Source organism: Natator depressus, chromosome 5 (genome assembly GCF_965152275.1).
Source record: "Natator depressus isolate rNatDep1 chromosome 5, rNatDep2.hap1, whole genome shotgun sequence".
Taxonomy (NCBI): Eukaryota; Metazoa; Chordata; order Testudines; family Cheloniidae; genus Natator; species Natator depressus.
The window spans coordinates 25,079,927-25,092,384 of record NC_134238.1 but is presented as its reverse complement, the minus strand read 5'-3'; the positions used below and the strand labels follow the sequence as shown (position 1 = coordinate 25,092,384).

Genomic DNA, 12,458 nt, shown 5'->3' with positions numbered 1-12,458 from the left:
TGTACTCCTCCCTCTCTCTTGCCCAACACGTCCAGCCCATATCTGTTCTTCCTCCTCAGTATCTCCAAGATACATTCTTTTCTTTCCATTCTTACATCCAGATCTTTTGTTTAGCACCCCCTTAGATCTTGCACTGACTGCTGCAACAGCCTAGTCTTTGGATTCCGAATACCATTGCCTCCCACCATCCATGCAAAATATAGCTGCTAAAATCATCTTTCCTATCCATTGATTTGATCACGACGTTCCCCGTCCTGAATCCCTCCATTGGCTCCCGATCTGTTATGGCATTCCATTCAAGCTTTTTGACACCACCTTCAAAGCTCTTTGTAACTGCCATCCCTTACAAAAAAATGTGAAGAAGTTGATCTGCGACCTCAGGACAGGAGGGACACACTAAGGCATGGCCTAGGATCCAGCAGGCCTGTGGTACTTTTGTGCCCCATACCTTGCAATGGCAACCATAACACATCCCTTCCCTCTAGGCAGATGATTTCTGCTTCTAGCAGGAGTAATGTGAGTAAAGAGGTCATGCATGTAGCCATGCTACAGCCGGGTGGAATATGGGCACAAATCAATGCTACTGTTGTTGCATTTGTTTATGACCATTTTGATTAATGGCCAAATGGCAAAATACCAGCATTTGTCCCAAAGGTCTGCTGTAATCTGACTTTTTCTATGATTTGGCTTTGCATACTCAACACTCGCAGGGATGGTTTGTACTGAATGGATAGCTGAGACGGAGTGTGAAGTGGAAAGTTACAGGTATGCTTAGGAGTAAACCTTTCCAATTACAGGCTGAGGTCAGGCAAACTATGAGCAGTATCCCAACAGTTCTCTCAAACAAGAGCAAACAAAGCTTCAGTCCTTGTAAAATATTTAGAGCTATGTGAAACTCAGCAGTTTTGGTTGGCAGGGGTTCCAGCTTTGTTCTGACTTCAGTTTGTGTGGGGTTTGCACCCCACTGAGTGCCTCAAAGGGAACCTCAAAGGGAAACTCAGCCAAATTCCTACTCAAAATCATAACTTGGCCAAGGCTCACTCACATCTTGATCCAGGCTTGTTAAGGTTTGAAAATCTGAGCAATCCCTCCTAGTGAAGAGTAGCCCAAAATTTGGGTTTGTAATGAAATACAAAACCAAGTATCAGAGGGGTAGCCGGGTTAGTCTGTATCCACAAAAACAACGAGGAATCTGGTGGCACCTTAGAGACTAACAGATAATCTGTAATTTTCACTCCAGGCATCTGAAGAAGTGGGGTTTTTTACCCATGAAAGCTTATACCCAAATAAATTTGTTAGTCACAAAACCAAGTGAACATTGCCTGGTTCAGATTTAATCATGAATGTTTTGAAAAACTCTAAAAATACTATTGTTCCCTTATTTGAAAATAGTGGACCAATATTTGTGGAACAGAGCCAGCCAGAGCTGCATGCTCAGCCTGATATCACCACTACGGAGCTGAGTCAAATCCTAGGGATAGTCACTAATTTTCTCCCCAAGCCAGGGTGCAGAATTTGGCCCGCTCAAGGTCTCTGTATGGAGGGTGTGTTCCTCTGGTCTCGCTAAAAAACAAAGCTCCAAAATTATTACATTTATAATTCATCCCAAGGATATTCACTCATTAAGTATACACAATACCAGTGAATCACAGACAGCTCTGGAAAGGATGGAAGCAAGCAGAGCAGAGGGAAGGAAAGGGATGAAATTTTACCCTGGCTGAAGAAGCACATCTGAGTGGATACTCTGTGAGCACAAAGACAAATTCCAAACAAAACCTATTGAACTGTTTTGTTCGTTTTGGAAATGTAACAGATAGTTTGACAGTTTAATTTTTTTTTGATGGTTCTAATTAAAAGCACTTCCTCATTTTTTCAAATAGAATTTTGCAGGCACTGGGGGACAAACACATTGGAAAGAATGGGACTCTCATTGCACACTTGCTTCTTTCCTGCATGTCCTGTAAGACCTGTCTAAAACACATTATTATGAATGTCATCTCACACTGACTCAAGCTTAAGATACTCAGGATCTTTAAAAAAGCTGTATATTTCAAAATGTCATAGTCATAGAATCATAGAATAGCAGGGTTGGAAGGGACCTCAGGCGATCATCTAGTCCAACCCCCTGCTCAAAGCAGGACCAATCCCCATCATCATAATGATACCCATAAACCATCCATCATCATAATGATACTCATATGGGGGCAACCCACCAAATGGGCCCCAACCTGTTCCCTTTGACATTATTAGCAAAACTCACATTGGATTCAGTGGGAACAAGATAAAGCCTTGAATTATAGAAATGTAAGGCTGGAAGGGATCTTGAGAAGTCATCTAGTCCAGCCCCCTGTGCTGTGGAAGGACCAAATTGCATGTCAAGGATGGTGTAGATTGCTTGTCTAACCTGTTGTTAAAAACCTCCAATGGAAGGTTTCCACATCCTCTGTTGGAAGTCTAGTCCAGAGTTTAACTACCTTTATAGTTAGAAAGTTTTTCCTAATATCTAACCTAAATCTGTGCTGCAGATTAAGCCCATGACTTCTTGTTCTATCTTCAGTGGACATGGAGAACAATTGATCACAGTCCTTCACATATTTGAAGACTGTTATCAGGTCCCCCCTCAGTCTTCTTTTATCAAGACTAAACATGTCCAGTTTTTTAAATCTTTCCTCATAAATCAGGTTTTCTAAACCTTTTCTCATTTTTGTTGCTTTCCTCTGAACTCTCTCTAACTTATCCATATTGCTCCTAAGGTGTGAGGCCCAGAATTGGCTCCAGCTGAGGCCTCACCAGTGCCAAGTACAACATGACAATTACCTCCTGTGTCTTACATACGACACTCCTGCTAATATACCCCAAATTGATATTTGCATTTTTTGCAGTGATCCACTATTACTCCCTGATCCTTTTCAGCAGTACTACCACCTAGCCCGTTATTCCCCATTTTTTGGTTTGATTGTGCATTTGATTTTGAGCATTTGCTTTTTCCTTCCTAAGTGTAGTATTTTGCACTTGTCTTTATTGAATTTTATCTTGTTGATTTCAGACCAATTCTCTAATTTGTCAAGATTGTTTTGAATTCTAATCCTGTCCTCCAAAGTGCTAAGCAACAAATCCAATCTCACACTAAATGTAAAATAAAATTATACAGTCAATATCTGTTTGTCTGCCTTCAGAAAAGCAGACTTTGATTTCCTCAGGGAACTGCTAGGCAGGATCCCCTGGAGGAATATCATGAGGAGGAAAGGAGACCAGGAGAGCTGGCTGTATTTTATAGAATCCTTATTGAGGTTGCAAGAACAAACCATCCCAATGTGTAGAAAGAATAGTAAATATGGCAGGCGACCAGCTTGGCTTAACAGTGAAATCCTTGCTGATCTTAAACACAAAAAAGAAGCTTACAAGAAGTGGAAGGTTGGACAAATGACCAGGGAGGAGTATAAAAATATTGCTCAGGCGTGCAGGAGTGAAATCAGGAAGGCCAAATCACACTTGGAGTTGCAGCTAGGAAGGGATGTTAACAGTAACAAGAAGGGTTTCTACAGGTATGTTAGCAACAAGAAGAAGGTCAGGGAAAGTGTGGGCCCCTTACTGAATGGGGGAGGCAAACTAGTGACAGAGAATGTGGAAAAAGCTAATGTACTCAATGCTTTTTTTGCCTCTGTCTTCACGAACAAGGTCAGCTCCCAGACTACTGCACTGGGCAGCACAGTATGGGGAGGAGGTGACCATCCCTCTGTGGAGAAATAAGTGGTTCAGGACTATTTAGAAAAGCTGGTTGAGCACAAGTCCATGGGGCCGGATGCGCTGCATCCGAGGGTGCTAAAGGAGCTGGCAGATGTGATTGCAGAGCCATTGGCCATTATCTTTGAAAACTCATGGTGATCGGGGGAGGTCCCGGATGACTGGAAAAAGGCTAATGTAGTGCTCATCTTTTAAAAAGGGAAGGAGGAGGATCCAGGGCCAGTCAGCCTCACCTCAGTCCCTGGAAAAATCATGGAGCAGGTTCTCAAGGAATTAATTCTGAAGCACTTAGAGGAGAGGAAAGTGATCAGGAACAGTCAGCATGGATTCACCAAGGGTAAGTCATGCCTGACTAACCTAATTGCCTTCTGATGAGATAACTGGCTCTGTGGATGAGAGGAAAGTAGTGGACATGTTATTCCTTGACGTTAGAAAAGCTTTTGATATTGTCTCCCACAGTATTCTTGCCAGCAAGTTAAAGAAGTATGGGCTGGATGAATGGACTATAAGGTGGATAGAAAGCTGGCTAGATCATCGGGCTCAACGGTTAGTGAACAATTTCTCCATGTCTAGTTGGCATCTGGTATCAAGCGGAGTGCCCCAAGGATTGGTCCTGAGGCCGGTTTTGTTCAATATCTTCATTAATGATCTGGAGGATGGCGTGGATTGCACCCTCAGCAAGTTTGCAGATGATACTAAACTGGGAGAAGTGGTAGATACGCTGGAGGGTAGGGATAGGATACAGAGGTACCTAGACAAATTAGAGGATTGGGCCAAAAGAAATCTGATGAGGTTCAACAAGGACAAGTGCAGAGTCCTGCACTTAGGACGGAAGAATCCCATGCACTACTACAAACAAGGGACCGAGCGGCTAGGTGGCAGTTCTGCAGAAAAGGACTTAGGGGTTACAGTGAACGAGAAGCTGGATATGAGTCAAAAGTGTGCCCTTGTTGCCAAGAAGGCTAACGGCATTTTGGGCTGTATAAATAAGAGTATTGCCAGCAGATTGAGGGACGTGATCATTCCCCTCTATTCGGCATTGGTGAGGCCTCATCTGGAGTATTGTGTCCAGTTTTGGGCCCCAAACTACAAGAATGATGTGGAAAAATTGGAAAGAGTCCAGCGGAGAACAACAAAAATGATTAGGGGGCTGGAGCACTTGATTTATGAGGAGAGGCTGAGGGAACTGGGATTATTTACTCTGCAGAAGAGAAGAATGAGGGGAGATTTGATAGCTTCTTTCAACTACCTGAAAGGGGGTTCCAAAGAGGATGGATCTAGACTGTTCTTAGTGGTAGCAGATGACAGAACAGGGAGTAATGGTCTCAAGTTGCAGTGGGGGAGGTTTAGGTTGGATATTAGGAAAAACTTTTTCACTAGGAGGGTGGTGACGCACTGGAATGGGCTACCTAGGGAGATGGTGGAATCTCCTTCCTTAGAGGTTTTTAAGGTCAGGCTTGACAAAGCCCTGGCTGGGAAGATTTAGTTGATGATTGGTCCTGCTTTGAGCAGGGGGTTGGACAAGATGACTTCCTGAGGTTCCTTACAACCCTGATATTCTATGATTCTATGATTCTATCTGTCCAAGTTTTTACACAATGGCATCTGATCACTTTAAAAACAGATATATTAAATTCTAACTTGAAGTCTGCCACTAGACTTGAGTTTTCTCTTCTCTTCCTCTTTCCAACAGAAGGACAATTTTTTCACAAAGTTATTCTATCCAGTGTTCATGTTTGGGGACCTTGGCTATGAAAGCTGAAGGAACTTCTACTACTGCTGTGTTATGCTGCTAAATTATTATTGAGGCTGCTTAAAGGAGCTGCTGTGCTGCATTTGCTAGACTCCAAGGGACTAGAATCTACATTGTAATACAATGGAGAAATTGTTGAATATTAAGAAATCAATACAAATATCCCAAATGAGACTTAATCAGACTAATGTTCAGTTCATATGCTACTAAATCCTCTATGTCTATGGGAAATTATAGCCCATTTTCCTATACTCCATTTTCCTGTAATAGCCTATATTGAATGTACAATAACCAGAATGCTCAAATCTCTCTTAGAGAGGATATGGGCAAATAGTAAACCAACTACACATCTTTTGGTTGCATCTAATGTTGGGGTTATATTAAATCCTAAATCATAGCAAATACATTTCAAGTATCATTTAATACCAATAAAAAGAATGCATATGTAGCTGGTGTAAACCCTGGGCACTAGATTTTTGTGGACCAAGGGTTTGGTGGGATTCAACCAAGAATTAGGCATTGATATGTATAGTGCAATAATGATAACATCCACAGTTGCATCAGATAGGATTGAAATATATTAGAAGGCATATGAACCCTTGTGCTGCATGACAGAAGATATCCTCTAGCTCAAAGATATCTGTAAAGATATCATTCCATAACTGTCCACCTTGTGTTTTCTTGCACTTTTCCTGAAACATCTGGTTCTTGGCACTGTGAGGCAAGATACTGGACTAGATGAACCTATATCTGATCCAGTATGGCAATTTCAGTGTTCTATGTTCTAATCAAAAGCCTTATAATTACATTTTGGGAGACATTCCAATAGAACTCACTCATTCTAAAGAAGGATATTTATTCTGAATACTAACAATAGCAAATAAAATGTATATCAGTTGGAGTCAGAGACAATCTTTTTTTAATTGTCTCAGTTGAAATGGAATATTTGATGAAATTGTTATTGTACTCTGATGTTTTGTCTTAATCCTTCTTAGAAGTGGTCCAGCGGCTTGTTTAATCCCATGATTTGCAGGATAATTCTTGCCTCTAAGCATGATCTGAATCCCAGTGAAGCCAATGGAAAGACACAATTGGCTTTGAACTAGGCCCTGTGAAGAGAAATTGTACAAGACGATGTTTTCCATGTAATATATTATTCCTAAACAAATAAAAACAATTGTTAAGTGTGTTTCAGTGAAGTCCAGCAATATTATGCTCTTTATAAAAACTGCATGTTTTAAAAAGAATCCCCCAAATTAGAGTGTCATTGACCAGTTACGGAATACAGTCAGTTCCGCACCACTACATAAATCTTCCTTGGTCACTGCTATCCCCGATTTACATTGCCCACCCAACCTTAACTTTGTCCTTAACATTTGGAAAAATACATGCAGAAGGAGATTACTGGAAATTGATCTCTTGAATAGAAAATGGAATTTTATCATCTTCTAGCAATTTGTTATTTTGACTTTTGTGTATATTTGCAAGATTAACATTCAGTGGGCAGTGTAAATCAGGTTGGGTGACACTGGGCAGTGAAGGCTTACAGGGATCCCTTAGCCATTCATTTCTAGACAGTCTAAGGTTTTTTGAAAGGTATAGGATTTTTGTAAAGAAAGTTGAGTATAGCTGGACTCCACTGAAACACATTTTCATTCTTAATTCCTTTTTTAGCAAAATATGTTGTGTAGGAATTTGCCTGCTTTTTCACGAGTCCCAGAATTTTTTGAATGGGCTGGCATATAAGGTTCGTGGCAGCCCTGCTCTCACACACCTTATGTGTCACAACAAAGCAAAGACATCTCTCTTGCAGAAGAACTAAAAGACGCTTCTCTTCAGCAAGGCCATGAAAGCAAAACAAATGTGGTGTTTCTAGGCCAAGCCATTTTTTAGATATGATGAGCCAAAATAAGTTAAAAATATTTTTAAAAAGGTACATTTTCAAAACATTATAATATAAAAGCTCTTTTTCTGATTTTTACCTTGCTTCCCAGAAAAGCTCTACTCTGAAACAAAATCAAGTGTGCAAAATTTCAAGAAGTTGAGGAGGAGTTAGTTAATTGGGTCACCTGCTTCATTTTTAACTAGTGCCATTCCTTAGTAAATTCTAATTGTCATTCAGAATTGTTCCATACTTGTTATGGAAAATATTAGTCATACAAATACCAAATACTGATTGTTTTGCATGGATGGGGATTACCTTATTGCACTTTTTCTTTCTAAAGAAAAATGTCAGTAAATAAGAAGCTTTATAAAAAACTGCTGGTGGGATACTTTCTTCAAATCCTTGGTTGGAAAGGATGTGGTAGTAGAACTAAAGGATGATTTGAGTGTCTGTGGGTATGTCTATGCAGCAAAGAAAAATCTGCAACTGGCTTATGCCAATTGACTGAGGCTCGTGGGGTAGGAGGGTCCAACACCTAGAGCTCCAGACTGAGCCTGGAAGTCTATACAGCAATTAAACAGCCTCACAGCCTGAGCTCTGCGAGCCCAAGTCAGTTGGCACAGGCCAGTCACAGGTGTCTAGTTGTTGTACACTTACGAGGCCCTCCACTCTGTGGATCAGTACTTGAATATCACGCTGACATTGGAGTGACTGACCTGGAGAAGTACCCCACATGCTGTCTGTTAAGAACTGCTTTATCCAGGGCTCCATTGTCTGCTATGTCCAGCTGCAGGCAGATGAGGTTGATACCCAGCTGCTCCAGGATGCTGCTCACAAGGAGGCCATGCAGCAGAAGCAGTGATATTCTTATTTCAGGATTTACTCTTGCCAACCTTTTTGCTATCCCCTACCCTGTTTCATTTCATCTGCTCCCTCTGCTGCAGCTCCTAAAGACTCAACCCTGATCCACAACCTTTTATCTCCCACTCCGTTGATCCCCTTAGACTTGTTGAAGCCACAAGACTTTGACTTTACATTTGTCATTGTCTCCTCCTTGTCTCATTTCCCACAATTAGGTAGCTGCCTCAGTATTGTTGGGCTCCTCTTCATTCCTTGTTGCTATTTCCAGCCTCCTCCTCTTCCTGCTCCTTCACCCCCTCTGAAGTCCATTCTATCTGGCTCCTCTCCCATCTGTCCCCCACATGTGGCTCTACCTACTGTCCCTAAGTCTCTTTTCTCCTGTTTCCCTGACTTTGATCATTGGCTCATTTTCCACCTCATCTTGAGTAACTTTGGTTTGTTTTCAGATGAGAGAGAGAAACAGGCAGTTAAATCAGATTTTTTTTTTTTTAGATTTGGCTGGGAAAGACAGAGAAATTTACTGCCAGGCTGAACTCAAATGTGCCGTGTTTCAGTTTGGATGGGACTTTTACCCTCATGCAAAAATAAGCAATCAAAAGTAGCACTGTTGTTCTAAATGGCAGAGACAGAGGGGATATATGATGTACAACTACTATTGGATCCATTGGTGCATGGGTGTTTTTGGACATCAGAGCACAAAGGACAAATTGTAAAGAATGAAAACTATGAACCAATCACTTACTGTTTGACAGCCATCCTGCAGTGTTATGCAGTCATGAGGTGGAGACACTGTGTCTGTGACATAAATGTATTGTTTCAGTTGTATTAGGGAAATTCTTGCAATGGAAAAAACTATTTAATAAATGAAAGGTCAAAGTGCTTATCTTTGAAAGGTCAAAGAAATGCTTATCTAGATGTCTTTTATTAATTCTATAGAAAGAGACAATTCATCAGCAACAAGACCTAAACAGTTAACTTTAACACAGATGAAAAAGGTTGTGACATATACCAGTGTCCTTGTTAACTGAGTTTCTTTTGGGGTTATGAATGGCACCTTATGTCTAGAAAAATCCTTGAGCAACGTAGCATCTTAATAAAATGTACTTCAACCCCCAAAGTCAAACCAAACCTCAGCAGATGAACCACAACAAAGAAAGAGTTCTACAAAATCCCCCTAAACTGAAAATGCAGAATTTTTCACAGCCCAAATGTTCATTTTAATACAATGCTTGATGGGAATAACACATTTGAAACTATACACAGGCATGAATGCAGATTATATCTTCATTATAGGTTGAGAGTGGGTGGAACTATGATTATAGGTGGGTGGGTTTATCACGATGGCTCTGTGAACACTAATTTGATTGAAAAACTTGACTCTACATTCATCCAATCAGGGAACAGAAATAATAGCATGAGATCTATGTGTCCAATCAGAATTCACAAACACAGCTTGAATTTTGTGTTTTGAATATCCAATACAACAAACAGCTCAGGATCAAATGGAGCACCTTGGTCCATACTGTGCCATCAATAGTTAGGCAGAACTCACCACTGATTTCAAAGAGGAGTTTTAATCTAAAAACTTATGGCACAATATGGCTTAATGAGAACAAATTGACACAAAGGAGTACATGAGTAATTTATTTTGAACCTCTTAGAGAAACAAGGTGGAGGTAAAAATATTAACAAACCCATTCTGAATCCCCTAGCAAACTTCAGAAGATCATAGAATCATAGAATGTTAGGGTTGGAAGAGACCTCAGGAGGTCATGTAGTCCAATCTCCTGCTCAAAGTAGGCCCAACACCAGCTAAATCATCCCAGCCAAGGCTTTGTCAAGCTGTGCCTTCAAAACCTCTAAGGATGGAGATTCCACCACCTCCCTAGGTAACCCATTCCAGCGCTTCACCACCCTCTTAGTGAAATAGTGTTTCCTAATATCCAACCTAAACCTCCCCCACTGCAACTTGAGACCATTGCTCCTTGTTCTGTCATCTGCCACCACTGAGAACAACCTAGTTCCATCCTCTTTGGAACCCTCCTTCAGATAGTTGAAGGCTGCTATCAAATCCCTCCTCGCTCTTCTCTTCTGCAGACTAAATAACCCCAGTTCCCTCGGACTCTCCTTATATCATCTATAACTTTTTTCTTTAGTAATAGGTATATTTTAAAAAGTAAGAAATAGTTTTCTAAGGTGAACTAGGCAGTATATTTGTTTTCTTTTAGTTTTGCAGCTGCAAGAGAAAGTTTTGTTCATTTTCAGTCAATTCTAGGAGACAGGGATGATGGTTTCACAGAAAGGCCTATAAAGGGAGGAAGTGTAGACAAGTCATAACGCACTAGATTGATAGTCATGAGATGGAAATTGTAGTCTTGGTTCTACTATTGACTTACTCTGTGATACTGTGCAAGTCATTCAGGCCATTTTTAAAAACTTGGGCTCCTACAATTAGATTCTTAAATTTCTATTAACTTCAGTGGGAGGTACTGGTGCACAGCACCTCTTAAAATCAGACAACTAGATATAGGTTCTACCTTTAAGCTAAAGATTCCACCTTGAAGCACATACATTTGAAAATGTTGGTCTAAACTTCTCTGTGCTTCCATTTCTTCATATGTAAATGGAGCATAATAATGCTTGCTTACCTGCGTAAAGTACTTTGAGACCTACATGTTAAAAACACAGACTGAGTGCCAATTAAAAAAAAATAGAATAAAAAATTAAAAACAGAAGACCTTCAGAAAATGAACAAATAAAAACGTGATCTTTAAAAATCTAAGTAGAAAATAAATGCACAATAGATTTATGTAAATAAAATATGCAGAAACATATATGGATCTGTATTACTACCTATAAAATTCTTGCATAGTTATTACAAATTTTGGGTTCTATCTTACTATCAGTTGTTATGCAGAAATCCCATTAGCTTTTGTGGGAGTTCCACATGTGGCATGCTGGCAAGACATGGCCCTAAGAAAATAAAGCAAATTTTCCACACCTGCAAAGTTTTACAACACATCATGTTCCAGATCGTCAGCTAGTGTAAATTGACTCCAATGGAGCAACACTGAAGGAAGCTGAAAACACTGCAATGCCTTTGAGAAATGCTCTTTTGCAAACGTAGGCAGATAAATGAACACTGCATACCATTTCAGTATTCCCTGCACTTTGCAGTAGAAAGTAAGTGGAATTTATAGGAAAACTATATGGATTTAAAGAGATGCAGTCTGGTATGTCCTTCAATGACTCAACACACACATTTTCTCATGACAATGATTCTTCTTCATATACTGAAGTTTTTAGTTAATGAAAACTGTTAGGTTTCATTACTTTCTCTTACTGTCACTAATGTTATCTTTCTGTAACAGTAAACAAATTACAGGTGAGGTAATTACACGTCTCTTTTGCAGTTTTATTTCAAGCTGTATGGATTACAAGGCAAAATTTAGAGGTGAATCTAAGGAAGTTTAAATAGGTGTATTTTCTGCACTGATGAGGCAAGCAGTAAGTGTAAGTTACATCAATTTAGCTTTTTGTGAGAACATCAACTCCTGAGGCCTGGTTGTGATATTAATAGTTCATATATATTATATATTTGATGATAATTAGGGGCCGAACTCTGAATCTACTTACTCATGCCAGTAGTCCTTCCTCCAATCCTAATGTTGGAACTATTCATGTAAGGGTTTGCTGGGTAAGATCCCTATATCAGGATAAAATATTAATACAGTGTGAGTGAAGAATCAAATACTTCTTTATTCTTAAATGAGATTATAGTTTTTATTAGTAGCATTAACACTGATATTTATTTATAACATATCACACTAAGTTGTGGCATCACACTGTATATGTAAAATGTTCTCATCACATTCACATTTGGTCACATGACAGCTGTTCAGATTATTCTGCACACGTCTGGAAAAAACTTTAAAACATTGATATGGAGCCAAAATATGCAGGGAGACAAGCAAATTGCCAACTGTAGCTTTTTTTGCCAGTAGCTTCCTTAGTCAAGCAAATCAAGCACCACTATATCAGCACTAGAATCAGACAGTTTGAGATTCTGCTGCCATTTTAAAACTTTCCCTAAGCAATGACACTGTAGTGGAAAATCCCCAGCTGAGAGGTAGTGATAGAGGAAAAGTAATCATTTACCTGTCACCCTGTATACTTGTAACCAGAATAAGCTTTCCAAGTCCACAAGGCTTCCAT

General features: G+C 39.9%; 2 long non-coding RNA genes and 1 pseudogene across 2 annotated transcripts in view; 2 read left to right on the top strand and 1 right to left on the bottom strand.

The window, feature by feature from the left end:
* Positions 1–4,068, top strand: part of LOC141987278 (uncharacterized) — an 87,622-nt gene extending 83,554 nt beyond the window's left edge. The window contains exon 5 of the long non-coding RNA XR_012639485.1: positions 3,944–4,068. This is a non-coding gene — a long non-coding RNA (uncharacterized LOC141987278). The remainder of the gene's footprint in view (positions 1–3,943) is intronic.
* Positions 4,069–6,470: 2,402 nt separating this feature from the next.
* LOC141988083 (uncharacterized) lies at positions 6,471–11,918 on the bottom strand. The gene is made up of 3 exons (XR_012639652.1): positions 11,880–11,918; positions 8,986–9,038; positions 6,471–6,606 (listed from the first exon to the last, which is right to left on the bottom strand). It is a non-coding gene; the product is annotated as an uncharacterized LOC141988083 (long non-coding RNA).
* Positions 6,632–8,244, top strand: LOC141987884 (U6 snRNA-associated Sm-like protein LSm2 pseudogene; annotated as a pseudogene).
* Positions 11,919–12,458: the final 540 nt, after the last annotated feature.